Below are 25,574 nucleotides of genomic sequence, written 5' to 3'. Positions count from 1 at the left end.
GGGTGGTCATCTGATGTCATAGTTTGTCCCAGTTAGGCAAGACATGTTTGGGTGCATTTCAAGGTGGGATTTTCTAAATAATCCTGTTCCTTCTCCTTACAGGCATCAAAATCTGCCTTGTGGGACACCTGGGTGACTCAGCAGTTTAGCACTTGACTTCAGCCCAGGGCCTGATCCTGGAGTCCCAGGATTGAGTCTCACTTCGGGTACCCTGAATGGAGCCTGCTTCTCCCTCTGCCTGTGTCTCTGCCTCTCTGTGTGTGTGTCTTTCATGAATAAATAAACTCTAATGTTGTTTGACATTATTCTTTAAAAAAAAAAATCTGCCTTGTAAATTTTGGGGACTTGTGCAAGGGAATTCCATCTCCTCTGCCAGCTATGCAAGATTACTAATGGTATTTGTATAGAGTAACCCTTGAAAATGTGGGTTTGTACTGTGCAAGTCTATTTACATGTGGATTTTTTATAGTATGGTACCATAAATGTATTTTTTCTTCTTTATGATTTTCTTTAAAAAATATTCTATTTATTTTAGAGAGTTGGGGAAGGGCAGAGGGAGAGAGAGAGAAGCAGACTCCCCACTGAGTGGGGAGCCAAATGTGGGACTCAACTTCATGACCCTGAGATCATGACTTGAGCTGAAGTCAAGAGTCAGATGCTTAACTGACTGAGCCACCCAGGTACCCCTTCTTCACTATTTTCTTAATCAGTAAGGCTTCTTGTCAATAGTAGGCTATAAGCAGTTAAGTTTTGAGGGAGTCAAAAGTTATGTATTTATTTTTGACAGTGCAGGGGATCCATACCCTAAACCCCTGTGTTGTTCAAGAGTCAACTGTATATAGTAAATAGAAAAAGACCATCCGGAGATGTCTTCTAGGGACCAAATTGTCTGCCCAACTATTTTGGATATGCTGAAGCCCTAACCCCCAATGTGCCAGTATCTGGAGATGGGATATTAAGGATGCAATCTGGTAATACTGTGACCTTGTAAGAACAGGAAGAGAGAGAGAGGTTTCTCTCTTTTACACCAGTTGAGGGCACAGCAAAAAGATGGTCTTCTACTAGCCAAAAAGGGAGTCTCAACAGAACTTGACCAGGCTGGTCCCAGACTTCAAGGCTCTGAAACTGTGAGAAAATAGATTTTTGTTGTTTAAGTGACCTAGTCTATGTATTTTTTATGGCAGCCCTAGCTGATAAGATGATGTCCATGTCTTAGTCCCTAGAACTGTGACTATGTTAACTTAAATGTTAAGAAGGACTATACAAATGCAATGGAGAGATTATCTAGGTGGATCTAACTTGCTTTCATGAGTCTTTAAAGTGAAGAGCTTTTCCTGGCTATGGTCAGAGATATGAAAACTGATGGAGGGTCAGAGAGATTTGACATGTTTTCTCTGAAGATGGAGGAAAGGGAAAAGAGCCAAGGGATATGGTTGGCTTCTAAAAGCTGTAAAGACAAGGAAATAAATTATCCTATATCCTCCAAAATATACACAGCCCTTGTTCAGTGAGATATATATAGGAATTCTGACCTACACATATGTAATCAGATTGATTTGTATTGCTTAAAATGCAAAGTTTGTGTTAATTTCTTACAGAAGCAAAAAGAAACAGACCCAATATAGAATTCTTAAGCCATAATTGTTTCCTGTCCCTACTACTGTCCCAAATGTAGATGGTTATTTTATTTGTTTTGGTTTTGGTTGGTTTTGTTTGTTTTTAGAGAGAGAGGGTAGAAGAGAGGGAGAGAATCTTAAGCTGGCTCCATACTTTGTGTGGAGCCCTATATGGGGCTGAATCTCACAATCCTGAGATCATTACCATAAGACCATGAACTGAGCTGAAATCAAGAGTTGGTTGCTTCTCAGATTGGGCCACGCAGGCACCACTTAAATGCAGACCTTTTTCATTTGTTTTCTTTTTATTCTTCTCCCAGTGATAAGTCTTCAATTGTGCTCCCAGGGTGAAAAAAGTGGACCGCCCCCATCTTTAAGGTTTCTGCTTTTTACAAGAGAAAGGTCTGTGTCCTTTTTTAAGCCTTTCCTGTATCTCAATAATTGGTCCCCTCCCTCAAGCCAGAACCACAAAGTAGACTCCAATTTTCCTCCCTTCCTCAGCGTTTTTCATGAGTCCCTGATAGAGGAGAAAAATGTGCATGCCAACACAAACTCTACCTTGGCTTAAGCTCTTCATGCTTTCATGCTTAGCATATACTTGATATTTAACTGTATGTTAAATTTTTAACTGAATTATTCGTATTCTATGTGGCAACCAGAGGCTCTGCCTCCCATACTTTTCTACAGATGGCTCAACATTTATGTTCTGTTTTTCCTATGAAGAGCTAGCCTTCCTTGAGTTAATACTACTTAATTAAAAAATGTTATGATTTTATATCTTATCTGGCTTTTCCTTATAATAAGGGTGGGGGCAATGCTCTTGTTAGCTTTCTATATCTCAAGTAGAAGCAAATTCCAATTCCACTTTTAATGCAGGTCTTTTGCCTCTTTTGTTCATGAACATGAAATGATATAACTAAATATATGCCCTAAAACTTAGCATGTCTAATAAAATATTTATATTACATATTCCAGCATGAACACATTATGCTTTTAAAACCTATTTAGTAATAAAAATTAACCACCTATGTTACTTTTTATCTGGATTCTTTCATTTTCTATGTCTATCTTGAAATATGATCAATATTAAAACTAATGTTCTAATAAGAATATATTACTAAAATAAGGCAAATCAAATGCTATTATATAAACTATGTTATATAAAAATTTACTTATAAATATGTATAAAACATTAAAATGAATGTGGAGAAAAATAATTGCTAGTAGAGATACTCATATTCTGGAGATCCATAAAGATGTCTTCTAGATGTCTTTTCTAGAGGAATTATGCACATATACATAAGAGAATAATAGCACTTCTTTTTATTTATTTATTTTTTATTTATTTATTTTTTTATTTATGATAGTCACACAGATTGAGAGAGAGAGAGGCAGAGACACAGGCAGAGGGAGAAGCAGGCTCCATGCTCTGGGAGCCCAACGTGGGATTCGATCCCGGGTCTCCAGGATCACGCCCTGGGCCAAAGGCAGGCACCAAACCGCTGTGCCACCCAGGGATCCCCTAACACTTCTTCTTAAAAAAGATTTTATTTACTTATTCATGAGAGACAGAGAGAGAGGCAGAGACACAGGCAGAGGGAGAAGCAGGCTCCATGCAGGAAGCTCGATGTGGGACTCGATCCAGGGTCTCCGGGATCACCCCTGAGCCAAAAGCAGGGGCTCAACCGCTGAGCCTCCCAGGCATCCCAATGACCCTTCTTTCAATAGTTTTGTAATGAAGAAAACTTGGGAAAAAATCTTAAGCAACATAGAAAAGGTTAGGAAAAATGGGGCTTATACATAGAGCAATATTGCTGTTAGAATGTATTATATTTATATGAATAATACAGATAAATGTCAAAATCATAACATGAGTGAAAAGAAACTTTCAGAAAGATATGTACAGTATGATAAAAATTATGAAATATGTGTATAAAACAGAGTGGTATAAATTATTTTGAGGTTTTTGCATGTGCATATGGGTGTAATACACTTTACAGAGCAGAGACTTCACAAACCAAATTCATAATAGAGCTAAAGTATGGTGGTGAAAGGATAAAGGAAATGGGGTAGTTCGTAATTTGATTTCATCCTTATCTCTAATGTTTTATTTTTGACTACTAAAATTATGTAAAGTGACAATGACAAAATTGTATTAATCTTTAGTCAAATTATACTGCTATTTATTTTACTCTCTGATTGTCTGAATTTTTATTTTGTTTCCTAGTTATAAAAAAATACTACATTGGATATAATTTGTAATCAGCTTTGACAATTTCTTTCTTTAATCTGTACTTAAGCTCTACCAGGATTCTTCTAGGCAATACTATATGTTATTTTTAAGTGTATGTCCTTGCATTTATCCCTGCTGGATGTTATTATTTCTTTTGGACAGTTGACTAAATCTTAAAAGGCAATGTAGATTTCCTTATTACACTTAGCAATAGTATCTATCTAACACCTTACTATTGCCTGTGAATTGAGTGAGCATATTGGCAATTCCTTTGTTCAAATCATCCAGATATTTTTATTGAATGAACATAAATAAAGAATGTTTACTTTTGGGGACTACACAATATCCCACCTTGGGATGATGCTTAACTACTGGTAACTATCGAAATTCAGCCCTAAGGCCCATTAATTAGTCTAACCACTAGAGTCAGTATATGCAGATCTAGTAGGAAGAAAAGATGGAGGCCAAAGATATTTTCCAGAGTTTGATCATCAGTAATTAACATCTTTATTGTAATAAGGCACAGGTTTACATATTGATCTCTGATTAGCAATACAGAAATTCTCATAGCCTTTCAAGAAAGAGACTAAAACACTGTGGAAATCTAAAAGATTCTAAAATGTGATCCTCATATTTTAAGTGCAAGATTGAATGTGATAGGTATATGGTTCTCTGTTTATGAAGGAAGCTTAGGAGTACATGTCAGAACATCTAAGAGGCAAAGAATGCATCATAATTCATCATCAAATGTCCTATTTTTAGTGAGCAGATTTAGAAGCTAGGACAAAAACCGGTTAATAAAATAAGCACAACTGGAAATAAAAGTTAATATGAAAGTTACTGAAAACACAAGCAAACTTGTAGAATTCAGTTAAACTTATTACTTTGCTCTTCTCTATGTTATATGACAGTTATAAAGGAAAATGAATGATAACAAAGATCACAATTTATTGAGTAGGTGGTATGTTCGGTAAAACCTTCAATTTATTGAGTACGTGGTAGGTTCAGTAAAACCTTCTTTTACGTATATTTTTTTATTGAATGACAAAAATCATAATTACAGTAAATAAACTGTTTTTTTTTTTTTTAATTTAGAAATGTAAGCTATACTTGTACTCCCTTTAACTGATTCCATCAGTATTGTCTGGATGTAACTTTGCATTCTAGATTTAGTTTGACTCTATATACATTTTTAAGAGTTTATTTTGTATGATATGAATTTCCTAAGACCATATTATTTTTGCTACAGTCTTTAATGCACATGAAGACATTACACATTTATATTACTGTAATCTTTACGTGCATCTATATATACATACTTAGATAATATAAAGGATTCATAGATCATGTTTCATTTTAATTGCTCTTATAGAGATGAATTTAGTTGGGGCACCTGGGTGGCTCAGTTGGTTAAGCGTCTGCCTTTGGCTTAGGTCATGACCCTGGAGTCCTAGGATCAATCCCTGTGTTGGGCTCCCTGCTCAGCAGGGAGTCTGCTTCTCCCTCTCTCTACCCCTCTGCCCTGCTTGTGCACTTGGACTCTCTCTCTCTTTCTCTCTCAAATAAGTAAATAAAATCTTCTTTAAAAAGGAAAGAAATACATTTAGTTATTTCTAGCAGCTTTTATAAATTTATTTTAATTATTGCAGCATTAACATTTGGACATTCTTTTTAATTTATTTGTAATTTAATATTATTTTCAATTGGTTTTTCAATTGGTTTTTAGTTGATATAATTTGTAACTAAAACATGTGTTACCTTTAAGTGTTTTTAAAATATTCCTCATGATGTAAGAATTATCTGTTCATTAATCAATGCATAAAACCTTTTGATGTATTTTATATATTTTATTTTAAAGCTCCAATTATTTGATAGAGTTGTAGGGGAGGAAAACTTTCCCCTTCTTCTCTTCTAGTTTCTTTGGCTGACCTAATAATTAAGTTGATATAAAACAGATTTACAGGAGAAAAAAACAATTTAATTTCATATATACATAAACCCATAGAAATATGAGACTCAAAGAAATGATCATAGCAGGCATCTTTCATGTCTTTAGACAAAGAAACAATAAATTTGTGAAGAATTGATAAGACAATAAGAATTGATAAGGGTTTGGGGTTAGGGAAGTAAATAAGTAAAGAAGTAACAAGGTTTGTAACAGCCTTCTTGGCTCTAAAATTTCCTATCTCTAATGAAAAAGGTACTTTCTATCGTTGTGGCACAAGGAGGGTACTTTCACATGGGAGGTTCATTTCCTGCTTTCAGAGAAACAAAGAAGGATCAAAGTGTCCTTGCCCTGGTTGTTTCTTAAGTAACATTAACTCAAAATAATCAAAATGGCAGGACACCTGAGTGGCTCAGTCGTTGAGCATCTACCTTCCACTCAGGGCATGATCCTGGGATCCTGGGATCGAGTCCTGCATTGGGTTCCCTGCATGGAGCCTGCTACTCCCTCTACCTGTGTCTCTTCCTCTCTTTGTGTATCTCATGAATAAATAAATAAAATCTTAAAATAATAATAACAAAAATGGCATATTTTGAGGTGGCATATTCTATTCCTCTTGAGAATACTCATTGCAGATATAAGCATCTCTTAAGTTGTTTTAAAAAATTACTCTAGGAGACATTTGTTTTTCACAGAATATCAACACAATTTTGCTGTTGTCTAGCTATTAAGTTAGGCATATTATATATATAGTTTTCCAGGAGAATTTAACTGGGACTCTTCAGGATTAATGATTTATTCTAGACTGGATTTTCAGCTGACCAATACATAAACAAAGTCATTAAAGAAAAATAAAAATGGCCACAGCATTTTCCTTTCTCTAATCCTTTGGGATGCCTTGTCCTGCATGATTTCCTCAAGATAATGGCAAATGGTTCATCAATGACATCTGACATTTCCTTAATTACCCTCAGGGCACATGACAGGAGAATGTTCTGATTTGAATTCTTCCAATTTTTCTAGGAGATACTTTCTCATTTCAGCCTGATTCTCATTCCATGCTCCAGGTAACAGGTTTCTTCTAACATTAAAAGCTTTATTGCTGGCTATCATTGGGTTTCTTCTTACCTGTCAAAGTAAGGTAATTTCCTCTGATTCTCCTTTTTTATTTTTTTTCTAATATATTCACATACTTTTTTGAAAGGATAGGTAATATTTTATGGACTCTGTGAGGAGTATTTCCTCTCTATTTCTGGCCTTCCAACATTAAACCTAAGTAAGTCCACTAATTAGACATTTCAACTCTTTTACCTAACTTTGAATTCTGTTTTATACAGATTTTTAAAATTTCAGTGATCAATTATTGAGTTTCTAGGCATATTTTCACATTCAATTTAGTGACACAATGGGATTTTCATCAAAATGAATTCCCAGTAAGTGAAATTTTAAAGTACTTTTATTGTATTCAAGCCAGAATTTTGCCTGGGCAAAAGTTAGTGGCAGGGTTTCATCAGAAACATTCCCTTTATGGGGGCAAAATTATTGGATTTTGGATTTAGAAACCAGAAGATACAGGTTAAATTGTATCTTTGTGACCCTGGAACAAATTCAATCCCTCTATGTGTATATAAAACATGGCAAATAATCTCTGCCCTACCTACCTCACAAAGAACACTGCATATGAATGCATTTTATAGACCATGAACCTAGGGACAAATGCAGTATACTGTTGTTAAAAACATATCCTATAAAGAGCAAATAAGAAAAAGACTGAGGAACTGAGAAAAACTGTTGAGGCCATGTCTTCCAAACTTAAGCATTCCCATAGCATTTACAGTTATTCTCCAGAAACTCTATTGTATACTTGATTTAGTCAGATGTTACAGGGGAAGGAAATCTGCTTTTGTAGCTTTATGCTGTAAAAATGGATAATCCCTATGTCATTCCCTAAGGGAGTAGGAGGCTATCAAAAGCTCTTCCCACACAACTCACTCCAGCTGAGTTGATACACATACCTTTTCAGTTCAGTGTCAAGCTCCCATTGAACTCTGTGTCAGCTGAACAGCTCTTCAAATTTCCTTATAAGCTTCATCACTAGTTGCTCACTGATGCTGAGATGTTGCCACTTGGTATATTCCCACTTCTTATACTGAGGGCTAAAATTCCCTGTTATCAGAGGACTGGAGAACATGAAATGTTCAAGTCTTACTGGGAGGCTGTCTTTCTTTAATATTTCACATTAGTCATTCCATTTTATTAAGCCAGATATTGCAAAACACAAAGAGGGAAAAAGGTGACAGAGGAAAAGGGATGATATGCTTTATACTTGATACATTTGAATTTCTAAGATGTTAATATTAATGATTAAAGTGCCTAAAATGATGTCCTAAGTAAAACTAACCATGGCTTATTTATTTTTGTTCCAATGGACACAATGGCCTTTCTTTTTCCAATTACTTAGAATTTGAGTACTTAGTTACTGGTCAAGTTATTAACCCTGGGCTTTGGACAGTTCTCTCAACTTCTTTTAGACACCATCTTCTAAGTTGTCAAATGGGACTAGTAATATTTATGTGTCCCAGAATCTGTGAACAGTGATTGAAATAATATATAGGGAAGCATATCTTTAAAGAAATAGAGTATATTATAATTGGTATATATTTCACTTTCAGCAGGATCTGTAGAACATATACAACAAACCTATACCCAAAAAAATTAAGACATAGGACTATTATGCCAAGAAGCATAAGTTATAATTGTGGATCCAAGATCAAAGAATATAATAGTAGATACAGTATACAAGAACAGAACAGAATACATAGTATACAAGAGCAGAATGTACTGAAATATATTTGCTAAATATTATGGTTCAATTATTACAGCTAGGTATTCAGGGAGGTTAAGATCAATAAAAAATAAAGTGGGAAGGACCTCACAGAGATTTTCTGGGAGGCTTGGAGATATATAGGATTCAGATAGGCAGAATATTGGATGGAGAAACTCACAGGTAAAAGGAGAAGCATTCATGATTGCAAAAATCAAAATGACTGAGAAAAAAATGAGGACTTTGCTTTCTAGAACAAGCATCATATTCAGCTGATATGAATAAAAAAGTAAATGTTTGAGGGCAGCCCAGGTGGCTCAGTGGTTTAGCGCCTGCCTTGGGCCCAGGGTTTGATCCTGGAGACGTGGGATAGAGTCTCACGTTGGGCTCCCTGCTTGGAGCCTGCTTCTCCTCTGCCTTTGTCTCTGCCTCTCTCTCTCTCTCTCTCTTTTTTTCTCTCTCTCTCTGTGTCTCTCATGAATAAATAAATAAATAACTAAAAATCTTTAAAAAAAGTAATTTCTTTGGATAGGTAAGATGAAGTCAGTTTAGAAAAGATTTTAAAAGTAAACATGTAGTGCATTGAGTGGGATGGAAAATATGATTTTTTTTTAAAGATTTTATTTATTTATTCATGAGAGACACAGAGTAGAGAGGCAGAGACACAGGCAGAGGAGAAGCAGGCTCCCTGCAGGAAGCCGGATGTGGGACTCAATCCTGGGGTCCAGGATCACGCCCTGAACAGAAGGCAGCAGCTCAACTGCTAAGCCACCCAGGCGTCCCTGGAAAATACAAATTAAAGCACAGCTTTTTAGCAATAAAATTATGTTAAATTTCTTTTAAATTGTACTTTTTTTTAAGAAGTAGTCTAGCAATGAGAAGAGAAATTAGAATTGAGAAAACAAGCTCTTTGTGGCACCTATTTATGTTAAAGGTGATGATGTTATATATTCAAATATGGTGGGAATAGAGAAAATGATAAAACTCACAGAAAACAATAATATAGTCAAGACTAAGTATCATCTTTAAGACTGACAGAAACAGTAGCAAATCATACTGTAACTCTCCTGAGAATTTCTTTCACCCTGCCATTTTAATATGAGTAAACTTAGGTAAAATTAACAGTTAATGGCCATAAAAAAATAACTCACTAAAAATGAAACCTGATATGCATGTATTAAAGAGAAATAGTTTCTTTGTTCTGGCAATGATGGCAGACTTTCTGGACTGATTTTTAAAAAATATTCAGATATCATATACCTGATTTTTTAGTTTCAGTTTATAAAATCCTCATTGTTCTACTCCTTCAATGACTGAATAGGATTCAACAACATGGAGCCCTCAAGAGTCTGGGGTCTGGGCTGATTTTGTAAAATTGCTCTCTATTAGATAGACTTCTGAAAGCAGTTGTCAAATCAAACAAGGCTGCATTGGCTACAAGCTATTGAAAGCAAAAAGACAAACATAAAATAAATGGTTGACCTAGCTCAGCTTTGCAGTGAAGGAAAGCTACGCATGTCAGTCAGATCACTGTACAATTCTTCCTGGAACAGATAAAACTTACAGGAGGAGAAAGGAGGGGGAAAAAAATGAAAACTGAAACCTAGAAAAGATGTAAAGACCAAGTGAAAAAATAAAACCCCATAGAAAACAAAAGGCAGGCACAGCACAGTAGAAAGGCCAAATTCATTTTTATTTAGTAGAAAATTCAAACATTCATTTCCCCTTCCTTTTAAGTTGATCACCTTAGGGCCATAATGGTTCACAGAAACAACCCAAAGCACAGGAGAGAAACAAGAGCATCCGATGGGGAAAAGAATCAATGAAGACAAGCTGGTTTAACTTTGAAGAATTATTAACCACCAGAAAAGTCAAAATGGTTAAGAAACAAGGAGATGTAAGTCAAAGAGGAGAGTGTGAAAGATTTATTTTTAAATCCAGTTGACATGCCAGTTTACCCAGTCAAGAACTAAGGTAATAGCTTAAAACATCTTGGGAACTTTTCTATGAAGTATGGTAAAACAAGAATAGAAAGGGCTTGCCAGCTCTGTAGGCATGCACAGATTCATTGAATTCCTAATTACCCAAAGGCATCTTTTTTTTTATTTTTTTAATCAGATGATCTTTGTTCACTGCTGCTAAAAAATTTAGTATCACTTTAAAAGTCACACAGAATATATTACGAGTAAGATTGGAAAATGCAATCTTTTCTGATGATGGGTCTCTGAGTTTGCCTTCTCTGACATCCTTAATGTAACTGGACAACTGGCACTTCTTGGAAATAAAGCCCATGGCCATCTTCGAAAAGAGAGTTTTAAAAATAATCTAATCACACTATAAGCCCATCAAATTATGACTTTATATTAATTTATCTTACAGATGGCAGAAGCAGCTTATATACATATTTGACTATGAAATAAAACAATGTTTTAAGGGTAAACAGAAAATATGTGTTCCCAAGTTTCCTATTATTTTTCAGAAATATTAAATACTAGACTAATAAAAATGTATTCCATTACAATTTTTAAAGCATATTTCATACAATTAAACTTAATGCTTTGTGAAACTTAAGTAGACAAAAAAGATGGGTAGCTAGACTCCTCCCCACCACAAACACAAGCACAAACACAAAACATTGTAGCCGCTCTACATCCCCAAGGTATTTTCTCCAACTTTTGGGTTTCCCTTGGGATCTCTCTCTTCCTCTACAATAATGAGAGATGTACATTCTCTCAAATTCATCTAATTTAAATTGGGAGAACATTGGAGTGTTCCTCCAGTTTTCCCTTGCCACTTCTATTACTCTACCATCCTTACAGAAAGTTCCATCGGTTCTCATTCTTATGTTCAGCTTTGCAACCCTGTACCCTCCTTCCACCCAGTGTTAGCTACTAACCTAACAACTCCCTCTCAGGTTTAGAGATACATGGTCAGTCTCCCTGTTTATCTCACCACCTGTATCATCTGAATGACATTATTTTTCCCCTCAGGTGATCCAGACACTGTAAATCATCCACTGGAATACAATTTTCCTCTCCACTGTACTTCAACCACACCCTTTGTGCCCACAAACTAAGATTTTTGTCATTTCCCTCAAACTGTTACACCTCTGAAATAATAAACTTATATATAAAGTGATCTATCAGAAGAAATATGTATTTAGTCCTGTTTCTGCACAGAGCTCCTAAATTCCTTGGAATTTCCCCGCAACAAGAGTCTTAATGGTGTCTTTTGTTATGCTAATGAGTGACCTTTGAACACTCCTCACCCTCCAGCTAAGGATTGGGGCTAGTTGCCAGTGGAGCCACATTGTAATTAGAGGATTAGAACTTTCAGGCCCACCCCTTTCCCCACCCCCCAGGAGGAGATACATGCTGGAAGTTAAATCACCAATAGCCAATGATCTAATCAAATCACACTGTGTAATGAAGCCCTTCTAAAAAACCCAAAGGACTGAATTCAGAGGCCTCTGGATTAATAAATATGTGGAGATTTGGGGAGAGAGGCATGGAAGCTCTAAGCCCCTTCCTCATACCTTGCCCAATGCATCTCTTCCATTTGGCTGTCTCTGAGTTATATCTTTTTATAATAAACTGGTAATCAAGTAAGTAAAATGTTTCTAAGTTCTGGGAGCAACTTGGGCAAATTAAACCCGAAGCAGGGGTGTTTGGAACTTCCAATCTATTGTCAATTTGGTTAAGAGCATAGGTGACAATCTGGACTTGCCATTGGCATTTGAAGTGGGAATGAGGGGGCCAATTTTTGGGCTTGAGGCCTTAACTGGTGGGATCTGTGACTATCTCCATGTAGGTAGAATCAGAGTTGAGTTGCACTATAGGACACCCAGCTGGTGTCTAAGAATTGCTTGGTGTGGACAAACAACAACAATGTTGGATTTAGTGTCAGAATCCCACTGTAACATTCCACATTCTTTGGCTCCCTTAACTCAGTTACTCTTCTCACCTTTCCTTCTACCTAATAATCTTCTCCACTCCCTTGAAACACTGTTGCCTTATTAAATCATTTTTCACTTTTTTAAACCTCTGGCCCTATGATATCCTTATTGATTCTCAGCCAATGATTCGTATTCTTAATTCAAAGACAGTAGGAAAGTAATCAAACAGAAAAGCCTTCAAATTTCTTCCATCAAACTAAAACTCATCTCTCCACCATCCTTTTATGGTTCTTTCTGTTGTGCTTCTGTGTTCTTCTGTGGGATGAAATTCTACTCAGACTGTAATCAGATCTTAGTTTTGATATTCTGACCTCCCAACCCCCATCCAATTGGAGTCAAGGGCCTTTTTAATCTGTTCCCAAAGCATTTTATATATTTCTTCTTTCTTTCAGGACATCTACTGACTTCCGGCAATAGCATATTAAGTTTGATAAACCTTTCATCCTACCAAGCAGACCCTAGAATATCCACCTGGGTACATACACATTTACACAAATGAATACACATATATTTATGTATGCATACATAATATATGCATAGGTTCATTTTTTAGTACAGTTTTAGATTTGCAGGAAAATAAAAAAAAATAGAATCTCCATAAACAGAACAGTTTACCTTATTGTTAAACCTTTAATATGGTGCATTTGTTACGATTAGTGAACCAATTTTATTACATTACTATTAAAGCTCATAGTTCAGATTTCCTTTTTTTTTTTTTTTCCCCACTGTCCTTTTTCTGTTTTAGAATTCCATCCAGGATATCACATTACATGTAATTTAGTTTAGTCATGTGTCCTTTGGCTACTTTTGACTGGAAGAGTTTCTCAAACTTTCCTTGTTTTTAGAGCCTTTATAGTTCTAAGAAGCATTGGTCAGTATTTTTTAGGATGTGCCACCATTCAAATTTGTCTGCTATTTTTCTCATGATAAACTACGGTTGTGAGTTACTGGAGGAAGATCAGAGAGGCAAAGTGCCATTTCTTCACATGGTATCAAAGGTAAATAAGATCACCATGATATACAACTATTGATGTTGACCTTGATCACCTAGCTGATGTGGTGTTTGCCAGGATTCTCCACTGTAAACTTACTTCACACACTCCTTTTCCATACTGTGCTCTCTGGAAGAAAAAAAAAATAAAGATTTTATTTATTTATTCATGTGAGACACAGAGAGAGAGAGAGAGCAGAGACAGGCAGAGGGAGAAGCAGGCTCCATGTAGGGAGCCTGATGCAGAACTAGATCCCAGGACCCCAGGACCCCAGGAACCCAGGATCCCAGAATCCCAGGATCACACCCTGGGCTGAAGGCAGGTGCTAAAACACTGAGCCACCCAGGGATCCCCACTCTCTGGAAGAAATTAACTGTGTTCTGCCCCCATTGTGAAGTCAGGAGTTATGTTCCTTCCTTGAAGGCAGATTATCTATATAAATTATTTGGAATTCCTCTGTATAGGAAATTTGTCTTTTCTCCTTCATTTATTAATTTGTTTAGTTATTTATTCATATCACTATGGGCTAATAGGTATTTATGTTACCCTATGGTTATAATATATTATTACTTTATTTATTTTATTGTTGTTCAAATTGTATCAGCTTTGGCCACCTGAGGCCACTGGGAGCTCTTTCAATTGGATCTGGGCTCCTTTGTCATACTCCTATTATTGCGTATATGTGTGTGTTATGTAGCTATTTTGGTTTGTTTTATTTTAAGCATTTCTTTATTTTCCAACACTACAAGTTGTTCCAGGTTCGTCTTGTATATTTCTTGCATGAGCCCTAGAATTAACAATTTCTCCAAGGAGCCTGCTTCTTTTTGTTGGAGCATAGTATTAAAACCAAGACTTGGATACTAGTTATGATCATTGCTAGTGGGTATTTATTCCTTTTAGGTCCTCTCCATTGTCACAGTAAGAAAATATATCTATGTATACTAACCTATGTATATTCACTTACCTGTACACATTTTTATATGTTACCCTCCATATCTATATTAAGCTAAACATGAATTCTTAATTATGACTCCAACATTAATCCATTACTACATGGATCATTCTTGCCTACTTCTTTTGTTTTATCTATAAATTCCCACTCCAACACTGAAAAGCCTGGCTCCCAAAATCCCCCATCCATTTACTTGAGTCTACATTTCCAGTATACATATAAATCAGTATGAGATTTGTCAACCATTACCCTGTGGAAAATAATTTATCTGCTAGAGTACAGGCCTTATGTGCTGTCCCTCTACCTGTGTTCTTACTAACTTCACTCAATTCCAAATGAATAAGGCTCTGATATAATTTTGCTTGCAAAGTAGGGTTTTGTTATGGAGAATGATCTGGGTATATATTTTTAAATGGTTTCCCTATCCCTGTTAGAAAAATAAGTTTTTTTCCTTTTTCTTTTTTCTTTTTTTTTTTTTTTTTTTATTCTTTACCATGAGAATCTGGTGGGGTTCCTGGAGGTAGGACTTATGAATATGTAGAAGTTCCCCCAACACTTAAGGCCCCCAGGATTTTCTCATTCTCATACTAGTTCACACTCAGCCTCTAGCAATTTGTCAAAATTAGGATTTAAGTGTTCCTGCCATATAAACAGCTTCTGCTCCAGGTAAGCAGATCTCGGTTGTTGAGTGGCAGTTTGGCAGTCTGATGAATCCAAGAAAAGTAGTTGATTTATAATTTGTTAGCTTTTTTTCTTATTATAAAGATAAAAGTGATGACATCTAAGCTCTGACTTTACCTGCTGCAATTGAAACCAGAAATTCTTCATATAATTTAGAGGAAGCAACTAGACTTCTTAGACTCCCTCTACTTACCCAGTTCAGCTTTTTTTCCATACCCGAAAAAAGCCATTCAAGAATGCTGTTAATTCGATAATTGTACAGACTTACCAGATATCTCCCCAGGCCAAACATTAGGGTCTTTAGTTATTCATCTTATATATATGTATAACAGTGAGATTAAAAAAAAGTGTAGTGGTAATAATTCCAGAGATAGACATACTAACAAAATGAGTAAAAGCTGAAAGAAATACAGAAGACTGGGAAAAAAACAAAAGCTGTTGCAAGCAACATAAATTCTTGCCAGTCTGCCAACTTTTAGTTAGGGGGCTCACAGTCTTACAAATCTGTTATATAAACCTGGTGGTAACTTATGTGTTTCCATTGAATGTAATAATTCAGGTAATTATAAGCTCAAGTCATGAAAATACAAAAACACAAAACTATGTCTGATGCATTAAGTGTATTAAGGCAGGGATATGCCTAACGTATTTTATAGCAACCCCCACACTTAATACACTTACACTTAAACACAAATTGGGACATAAGTTAGTCAGCTTCTATTGCCTGGAAAGCCTTATATAGAATACCCCAGTCTTCCAGGGTTCTCAGTAGGTGAACTGGTTTCTGCATATGTTATCTATGAACTATCTGCTACAATAGGTAATTGTAGCAAGTGACAGCCATATTAAAAGAAACATTTTTCTTACCCAGGCAGTGCTATTATGGATAAATCTCCATGAAATATCTTGACTATATGCATCAAACTGAAGTTGGTTAATAGTCACCTAATTCTTGTTCATGAGAGTGAAAACAGACTACTGGAATATTCCCTGATGATAGATTGTTTTAGGGACATGACAAACGATCTTACAGTTAGTGACAGAATCATCTTTTACTTTTTATGAGAGTGGCTGAAGAACAAATGCTTGCACTGTGACCATATTGTATAAATATCTGTTTAAAACCAATTTGGGGGGATGCCTGGGTGGCTTGGCGGTTGGGTGCCTGCCTTCGGGCTCAGGTCCTGATCCCAGGATCCGGGATCGAGTCCTATATCAGGCTCCTTGCAGGAAGCCTGCTTCTCCCTCTGCCTGTGTCTCTGCCTCTCTCTCTCTGTGTCTCTCATGAATAGATAAATAAAATCTTAAAAAAAAATTTTTTTGGAAGGGGTAACTCAGTCTTTCCTTGTAAAGACACATTTAGTAGTTACTTAGAGTGCCTCATGAAGCTGGTTATGGATTTTCACGAGAGGATACTAATGGTTCTCAATGACCAATAATTGATTAAAAGATACTTTCAGATTGCACACCAGCAAGCTATTTCAGTACAGAAGATACAATTTACAGAGCTTATCATAGTTCAAAGTTATGCTCCTTTGCCTGAAAGTCTGGCCTGATGTACTTCAGAGTCTGAGAAAAGGAGTGACATTATCAAAATGACACTTTCAAAAGATGATTCTTGGCGTCACTGGGTGTGACAGATCAGAGTAGCAGAAGCTGGCTCTGGAGAGGTTAGAAAGGAAGCACTTTATAGACATTTAGCAGCAGGCTGAATTTGGCTGGACGAGGATTCTGGGTTATGGCTGAAGCAACACAAATTAATGGCTGTAATGTGGAAAATTAAGGAGAAAGTTTTGGCAAGGCTTGAAGATACTCTGAAAAATCAAAGGAAAAGAATAATATTTACTTGTCTTCTTACTGAATAGAAATGTCATTAATTATGGCTTTGGGGAAAAATTATATCAGAAATGAATTAGCTGCTATCTGTCTGAATTAGGGACTGAGGTATTTCCTAATATAATGAATGCTTCAGCATGGGGAGATACTGTATGTAGAATAGGATGTCCAATGGGATATGAGTGGGTATTGTCCAATTAAATTGCAACCAAGGCACAATGCAAAGGGTAAGGGTCTTGAAATGCCTTTTTCCAAAAAAAAAAAAAAAAAAAAAAGTTGCCAGAAGTTGGAGTCAGTTACCCTCTTACAGGTCTCACTGAGTGCTGACAGAAATAGCCCTTTATTTGCCATATCCATAAACCTCTCCCCAGGAAATAAGGAGTGAAAGTAAACAGTGCGATTGTGTGTTGGAGGATGCTGATATCCCACAAAGTATATTATTCTCTTGTCTCACGTCAGCTTTTCTACCCTGAGCCAAGTGAAGGAGGATCCAAGAACATCACTCACAGAAATTAGAAAGGCCTGGAGAAAAGATTATAGTAGGATTGTCACATAAAATATAGGAAGCTAGTTAAATATGAATTTCACATAAACAACAAAATTTTTGTATTTCAAACATGGCTTATGCAATATTTAAGATATGCTCACAATAGACCATAGTTACTCTTCATCTAAAATTTGAGTGTAACTAGGCACCCTGCATTTTTATTGGCTAAATATGGCAATCTGAATATGGTGACCTGGGTGATAGGCATCTTGTTTCCTGGATGAGTACTTGTTTCACTTATTTCACTTCAATTTTATTCTATTATTACCAGCTGGCTCAAGCATGATGAGAGAATTTTTTAAAAATGTATTATGGGAGGCTAAGAGCATGGCACAGTGTTGAGATGTCTCAATGAACCAGTTCTCTGCTTTTGAGATGTGATAAGCTCGATTGTCTTTCCATGACAAGCCAGATGCCTGCCAAGAAATTTCAAAGAGTAGCAGTATCTCAGAGCAGGACTCCTAAAATGTACTGTGCAAAAAGAATTCCCAGGGGATCTTGATAAAAAGCAGAATTTGATTTTGAAGGTCTAGGGTGGCACCTGAAATTCTACTTTTCTATTATTAGAAAAGTTATTGCCAAGGTTGAAGTTCCACTCATCACACTTTGAGTCACAATGCAGTGAGCATTATCTAGGGTGCAGAGTTAATGCAAAATATTAGGTCCAAAAACTTGGTCTTGTCACTGACCTCAGAAATTTTGGTCATCTAGATATACTAATCTAATTTGTTTTAAAGATTTATTTATTTATTCATTCATGAGAGTCAGAGAGAGAGGCAGAGACATAGGCAGAGGAAGAAGCAGGCTCCCCACCGGAAGCTCCATGGGGGACTCAATCCTGGATCCCAGGATCATGCCCTGAGCCAAAGGCAGATGCTCAACCACCGAGCCACCCAGGAATCCCTACTAACCTAAATTTAATCAAACTTCAAGCAAATGAACTGGTGTAAGAATCCAAAATACTATGCTGTAAACCACCTTCTTCCTTATTAATAAATTAAAACCTAGCACAGAACATGTCATTTCTCTCCATAAAGCCCTCTATAGCCTCCTATTCTCAGAGTAAAAGCCAGTGTACCTCATGATGGCTCTGAGGCTCTGCATGTCCTGCCTCTCATTTACCCTCGTGACCTCACTGCTAAGAGTCTCCCTACTTATCCTCACACTCCCTTTTCTTGCCACATTAACTTCATAGCTATTATTGGTAGAACACATCAGACATTCTCCTGTCTCCAAGTTTTTTTTTTTTTTTTTGCTTGTTTTTCCCAAATTCTCTTCCTTCCAACATGCACAGAGCTTCCTTTCCCCCATCTTTCAAGACTTCACTTAAAATGTACCTTCTCAGTGAGGCTTTCCTGCTCATCTTGTTTTAAATTGCAACTCTTTACCCCACACTCCGGGTATTCCCTTACTCTGATCTAATTTTTTTCATTTCTGAATATAGCATATATTTTGCTAATGTGTCTTTTTAATTGTTATTCCTTATATTCTTATGCTAGAATGCAAACTTCATGAGGGCAAGAATGAAGCGCACTGCTCAAACATCATTCAAGTCATAATAAGCTCTTAATACATGCTTTCTTGTTTGTTTGTTTGAATTCAAGTAATTTATTTGAGAGGAATTACTGAATGAAAAGTTACTTTGAAAAGACAAAGGAGGTGGAAAGTCATGAAATACACTTATACCACGAGATAGTAAGCCTGATAAAGCATCCCTGGACCTTACCATGTCTCTAAGAATCTGATCGTTTTCTGTTGATATTATTCTATTTTTTGTTAATGAGTTTTGGAAGCACTTTTCCAAAAATTTGTTTTCTCTCTTATTCTCATTTCTCCTTGATGGTTGTATCCATTTCATTGAATCAATATTTTTAATGTTAACACCACAGACTTAGCTATTCTGTGGAAGAATTTTATCTTTTTCAGATAGCTGGACAATTATTTGATATGATCTAGGATAGCTGATTTAATTCTCAGAGATAGGGAGATGTATAGATGTAGAGACTTTGTTTTGTATGACAGCATCTGAAAACATATGATGTTGAAAAGAACTAATGGTATGAACTGACGACATAGTTCATAATGTGTAATTTTCTCAATTGTGTAATTTTCTCAATTGTGTAATTTTCTCAATTGTGGTAGAGAAAGGGGAACAAAAAATTATGAGAGTCCACGTTACATAAAGAAACTTCATATAGCAAATTCAGTGTCAAACTATTTTAACTGTTCCATATTTAGTATTACATTAGTTTATTTAATCCAGTTTTTGAAATATCTGACATTTGAAGTGTAAGAAATGAAGATAGTTGAGAAGAATGTTAAGAAATTGTTTGAGAAAATTAGGAAATGTCGTTGAGATACAGCTTTCCATAAGGGAGGGAAGATGAGGATTAGATAAAGAATAACACTGATTAATCAGGAGTTTAGTAGGTACCCTATATATAACTTGGAGTGTACTAACATAAAACAGGTTTAAAAATTATATAAAAAAAAAAAAAAAAAAAAAAAAAAACATGTGAAAAACCCATAACCTAAATTCCATGACAAACAGATCATATAGAACATTTCGGATTTCCCCCAAATGATTTTATACATTTTTGGAATTAAATCTCTTTTACAGTGTTGTTTTTTTTTTCCTGAATATCCATCAACATACTCTGTATTAAGATTTTTGTTAAATTTTATTTTATTACCAAAACACCAATCAAAACGGCACTAGAAACAAAGTCTTAGTAATAGCATTAACCAAAATGATTAAAATACTTCCTTTTATACTTTTAAAGCTAAGGGTTAAGTGTCAGTATGTGTTTTAATATGAGACATAGAGAGAGAGAAAGAGGCAGAGACACAGGCAGAGGGAGAAGCAGGCCCCATGCCAGGAGCTGGACTCAGGACTCGATCCCGAGACTCCAGGATTGCGCCCTGGACCAAAGGCAGGCGCTAAACTGCTGAGCCACCCAGGGATCCCCTTACTTCCAATTTAAAACAAACTTGAGACCATGTCTGTATTGTTATTATCATGGTTTTAAAAATAAGTTCAAACTCTAAAAAAAAAGTGTTGAATAGTTTCCTAATGGTCTTTAATATATGCATTTCATTTTATATTTGAAGATTTGAAACTCAGATAAAGTCATGTACTTGAAATTACCTTTTTCTTTCCTCTATCAAATTTTGAAATGATAAAATTTATTCTCTATATATTGGAAAATATATTTCCATTTTGACAAAATAAATTAATATCTATATAATATCATAAGGAAATTTGAAGTTCCATAAAATGTTCAGAAAACTTATTTCCTACCTTTGTTACTATAGATGTCAGAGCATTATTACCTGTTCTGACCATACTCCAATTCCAGATTCATAGTTCTCACTTCCTGCAATGTAAAGGTTTTGTACCATTAAATCGCCCACCTCATTACTACATAACTAATTGGACTAAAGGGGAAAACCTGACCTATTGTAGGCTAGCCATCTCTGTGTCATTTGACATGTCAGGTAAAGTTGAGCCAATCTGATTCTCTAATTCAGAAATTTAAATTCAAAATAAAAGGAAGAATTGTCTTATTAGAAGTAAAAGGGAAAAAATAATATGTATAGACACATGATTGGGCAGAGTGTATGTCATGTAGAAGCCAAACTAATGAGAAAGCACAGCAAGTCAATTCATAGCATGATAAATAAAGCAGACACATAATGTCACTGGACTCATGTATCAGCAGAGGACTAGAGCAAAGATTGGTGAACTCTCTCTAGGTTGTCTTCAGCCTGTGTGAATCTAAAACTGCCCACTTGCTCCAGACTCACTTTGGCCTATTCTACTATATCCTGTTTTCATAAATCTTCATGAAAGAACTCTCATGGATTCACATCCATCATTATAATATCATCCTTCTACTTGAATTAATTTGACTGTGTCCCTGCTCTTTGCATTCAAAGATGGATTTTATCCTAACTATACCTTTGAATATGTAGCAGATTGAATAGTGGTCCCAAAAAGGTAATCCACAGAAACTGTGCATGTGACTTTATTTAGGAAAAGGTCTTACAGATGAATGAACTTAAACATATCATGCAGGATGATCTCATCCTGCATTACCCTGGTGGGCCTCAAATCTAATGATGAGTGTTTATAAGAGACAGAGAAGATACAGACACAGAGGGGAAGGCCATGGGAGGACAGAGGCAGAGATCAGAGGGATTCAGATAACAGGACCCTTGGGAGTCACCAGAAATTGGAAGAAGCAAGAAAGGATTCTGCTCTAGAGAATTCTCCCCTTGGAGGAGTTTCTTCCCCTTGGAGGAAGTGCAGGCCTGTTCTGGATATATAAATCTTGCCTTTGTTTTCTTAAATGGAATATTGCGGGTATAATTTAAGCTTTTCTTAACTCTGGATAACCTTTATAAATTTTAATTTTATATTTTGCAAAGATAATGATTCTGTCAGTGATTGTAGATGTTTTTAGAGCTGTTGGTCCCTCCACCAAGTGACATTATTTCTCCTTTATGGCAATATTTTTTAGCTGTTTATCTACTCTTTAATTGTCATCATTTTATTTTCACTTATTAAACAATATTCTACCATAAAATATTAATTTAACTTATTTTGCATATTAGTGCTATTATTTTATAGAAATGCAGTGCTTTCAAAAGCTATCATTGGTACAGAACAAAATCATTTCATTTCCTAATTATTATTGGATTCACTTTGTGTTTGAAGGGAGGCATTAAACACTATATCTTATCTATAAGATTTTGATTAAGTTGGGGCAGCCCAGTGGCTCAGTGGTTTAGTGTCGCCTTCAGCCCAGGGCCTGATCCTGGAGACCCGGGATGGAGTCCCACGTCAGGCTCCCTGCATGGAGCCTGCTTATCCCACTGCCTGTGTCTCTGCCTCCCTCTCTCTCTCTCTCTCTCTCTCTCTCTCGCTCTCTGTCCCTCATGAATAAATAAATAAAATCTTAAAAAAAAAAAGATTTTGATTAAGTTGTTAAGCATCCTTTACCTCAGTTCCTCTGTTTGTAAAATAGGGATATGATTAACTACTTTATGTGAGAATTAAATGAATGGATATACATGAATACTTAGATCAGTGTAGTTTTATATTAAACATTACACTGTCTAGTATTAACCAAACTCACTGTTATTTATGACTATTAATAATTAGTTACTACTTATTTTGGTTGTATGTGTTTAACAATATTTCCATCACCTAAAAAAAAAAAACTTTACTTTTGATATATGCACTGGAAACAACATAATTATATTTTTATAGAAACATTTTAAGTGCTAGTATGTAGTTTCAGATTAATAATCAAAAGGGTTCCTCTAGTTGTCTAAATTTCAGTGCTTCTTTTACAGTACATATTTTTATTCCTGAGTCTTTTGTTTTTTTAAGGGAGCTATAAATACTCAGCTTCAGTCCCTTCCTTATGGAAGACAGGATATAGTTGTTGCAATTTTGGTTTTTCTATTTTTTGTTCATATTGCTGTATAGTTGGTATTTAACATTATATTAGCTTCAGTTGTATAAAATAATGATTCAATACTTGTATATAGTAAAAAATGAGCACCACAAAAAATCTAGTTAACAGCCATCACCATACATAATTACAGAATTTTTTTTTTCTTGTGATAAGAACTTTTACGGTCTATTCTCTTTAGCATCTTTCAAATTTGCAATACAGTATTATTAACTGTAGTTGTCATGCTATACATTACATTCCCATGACTTATTTACTCTTTATTTTATGAGTCTTTTTTAATATTAAAACTAACCTTGCTGATCCTCCCAACACCCTTCTTCGATGCACTCGATCCTAAAAAAAGGCATCACTGGATTTTCTCTTCCTCAATTTCAAAATATAGAATTAACTTCTTTTTTTCTCTCAACGTGGCATCCAATCTGTTAACAATCCTTTCTATTCCAACTCCAAATACTTTTAGACACATTTCTACTTCAACTTGTATAGTTCATGCCTTACTTTCTATAGCTTGAGATATGGAAACAGAGATTTTATTTGCCCTTTCTGTACTGTTTTTGCATGTATGTGTGTGTAACTAAAGAGAAACAACATAGATATATTCCCAATCTCATGCATGATACATAAGGATATAAGGATAGATGCTCTGCTGCCTCTCACCTCTAATGTTTCATAAGGGTTGCCATTCCTTGATTCTCAAACACCTTAAAATGATTAATTATGACACAATGGAGGCTATAAAAATCATCTCCAATCTCTTTAATTCTTACTTTGGGTAATATTCCAGCCACTAACACCAGTTAGGTTCCCACATCAAGTGCTAAAGGAGAACATATCCTTCTTTTTAGAGTTTAGGTTCATGGATTTTTTTCCAACATTAAAATTACATTACATATAGTGACAAACATCTAGAACTTTTATACTTTAGCAATAATTTGGGTAAAGTAGATTTTTATGGTAAGAAAAAGCATCTAAGAAGTTTAAATACTATTTTTGTGTTGTAAAAAAATGATACAGAGACAGCAAATTCTAAATGATAAAGAGAATATATTTTAAGAGGCCATCTCTATATCATTTATACATATCTATATGTATATATGTAAATACACACGTGTGTATGTGTAAAGGAGGCATACAAAAGCATACGTTTACACATAGTGTGGAATACTTGCCCTATTAGAATTTCTGTGCTATCCCAACATCCTCAGGCACAGGGTGGATTTTAGTTAGACAATCAACATTATATCATGAATGACTACTAGTATTAGCAAGGTAAATGTCACTGTCTTTTTTTAGTCACTCTAAAGAATCTAGTGATCCACAGTTACCTATCCAAACTGGCTAAGGCAGGTTGGATGATGAGGCTATAAAGAATGTAGGGTTGGAAAAGACAGCAGGAAAAGAGGCCAAGAGAAACTTCAGAGGCCCCATGTGAGACTCTTTCTATGTGAACCAAAAAGTGTATTTCATCATTTTCTGAACAGGCACTTTTTTCCCTTGCTCTGACACTTTTAGGTGGAGTGACTATCCTTGGCCATCAACCCAAACATCTTTATCCAAAAGAGGTAAGAGGAATAAATTCTGTCATTGCATTCCTTTCTGTAATGTTGAGAGACACCGAGAGTACTAGAGCTAGCAGGAAATGGGCTTGGGCTCCAGGATTAATGTGGCTGGGCCATCAGACAAAACAGTCTAAATTCATGCATGTTCTCCAAAACCACTCCAGAAAAACACCACTTGGCAACTCAAGGCCTTTCTTTTGTAGGCATGGATCACAACAAAAATAGACTAGATGAATTTCTTGTTTTTATAAAAGACTGAGCTAAAATGGAAAGGCCACTCTCCCATTCCAACCACAGAATTGCTAGGGGGAAAAACCCACCACAGGAAAAAACTACATATAAAAAGATTGAGTCTATCTCCATAACAAAAATAAAAATCCTGGTTGAAAGAAACAAAAAACTAACTCCAAATCAGAGCAATGGGAGAGAGTTGAAGGCAACAGGCACACAACACTGATAATCATCTAGCTGTGTCCTCCATGTTGCAGGGGTTTGGTAGCTTAGAAAGCAGCCCCATACACTCAGGGATCTGGGATAGAGGTCCCTTCATAAAGCTGGAAGGTGTACAGTCCATCAGTGGACCTAGGAAACTCTGTGATTGTGTTAGCGAATATATAATAGAAGTATGCCACCAGACTGGGCCATGAGAAGAAAAACCTCTTGCTAGAAATCTGATACATGTAATTATGCTGTTTGGGATAAATTCTGAATTTTAAGTAACTGTGAGTGGTAGAGCTTTGTGCCTAAACTCACATGGTTTTTGGCCACCATTGTTGCTACTAGGCTAGGGCTGTCAGTCTGTGCAGGTATAACTTGACTACACTTGGCCTCTGGTATGTTATATGCCTCTTGCTTCCTGTTGTGGACTTTTCTACATGGAACGCATGTGAGAACTACTCAAGGAGCATTCTGACTTATCCATAAGTCTGAAAATTCAATGGAATTAAC

The 25,574-nt window shown here is 35.8% G+C and overlaps 1 long non-coding RNA gene across 6 annotated transcripts in view; it reads left to right on the top strand.

Moving 5' to 3' along the window:
- LOC102152860 overlaps positions 1 to 25,574 on the top strand; it is a 185,368-nt gene that overhangs the window by 87,370 nt on the left and 72,424 nt on the right. For 4 of the 6 annotated variants that reach the window (XR_005382073.1, XR_005382070.1, XR_005382076.1 and 1 more), the window contains one exon: positions 24,580 to 24,629. This is a non-coding gene — a long non-coding RNA (uncharacterized LOC102152860). Of the gene's footprint in view, positions 1 to 102; positions 224 to 24,579; positions 24,630 to 25,574 lie in introns of those variants that run through there. The other 2 variants (XR_005382077.1, XR_005382078.1) reach the window with 2 other exon arrangements.

Source organism: Canis lupus, chromosome 31, assembly GCF_011100685.1.
Source record: "Canis lupus familiaris isolate Mischka breed German Shepherd chromosome 31, alternate assembly UU_Cfam_GSD_1.0, whole genome shotgun sequence".
Classification (NCBI taxonomy): domain Eukaryota; kingdom Metazoa; phylum Chordata; class Mammalia; order Carnivora; family Canidae; genus Canis; species Canis lupus.
This window is presented reverse-complemented; position numbering and strand designations above follow the sequence as displayed.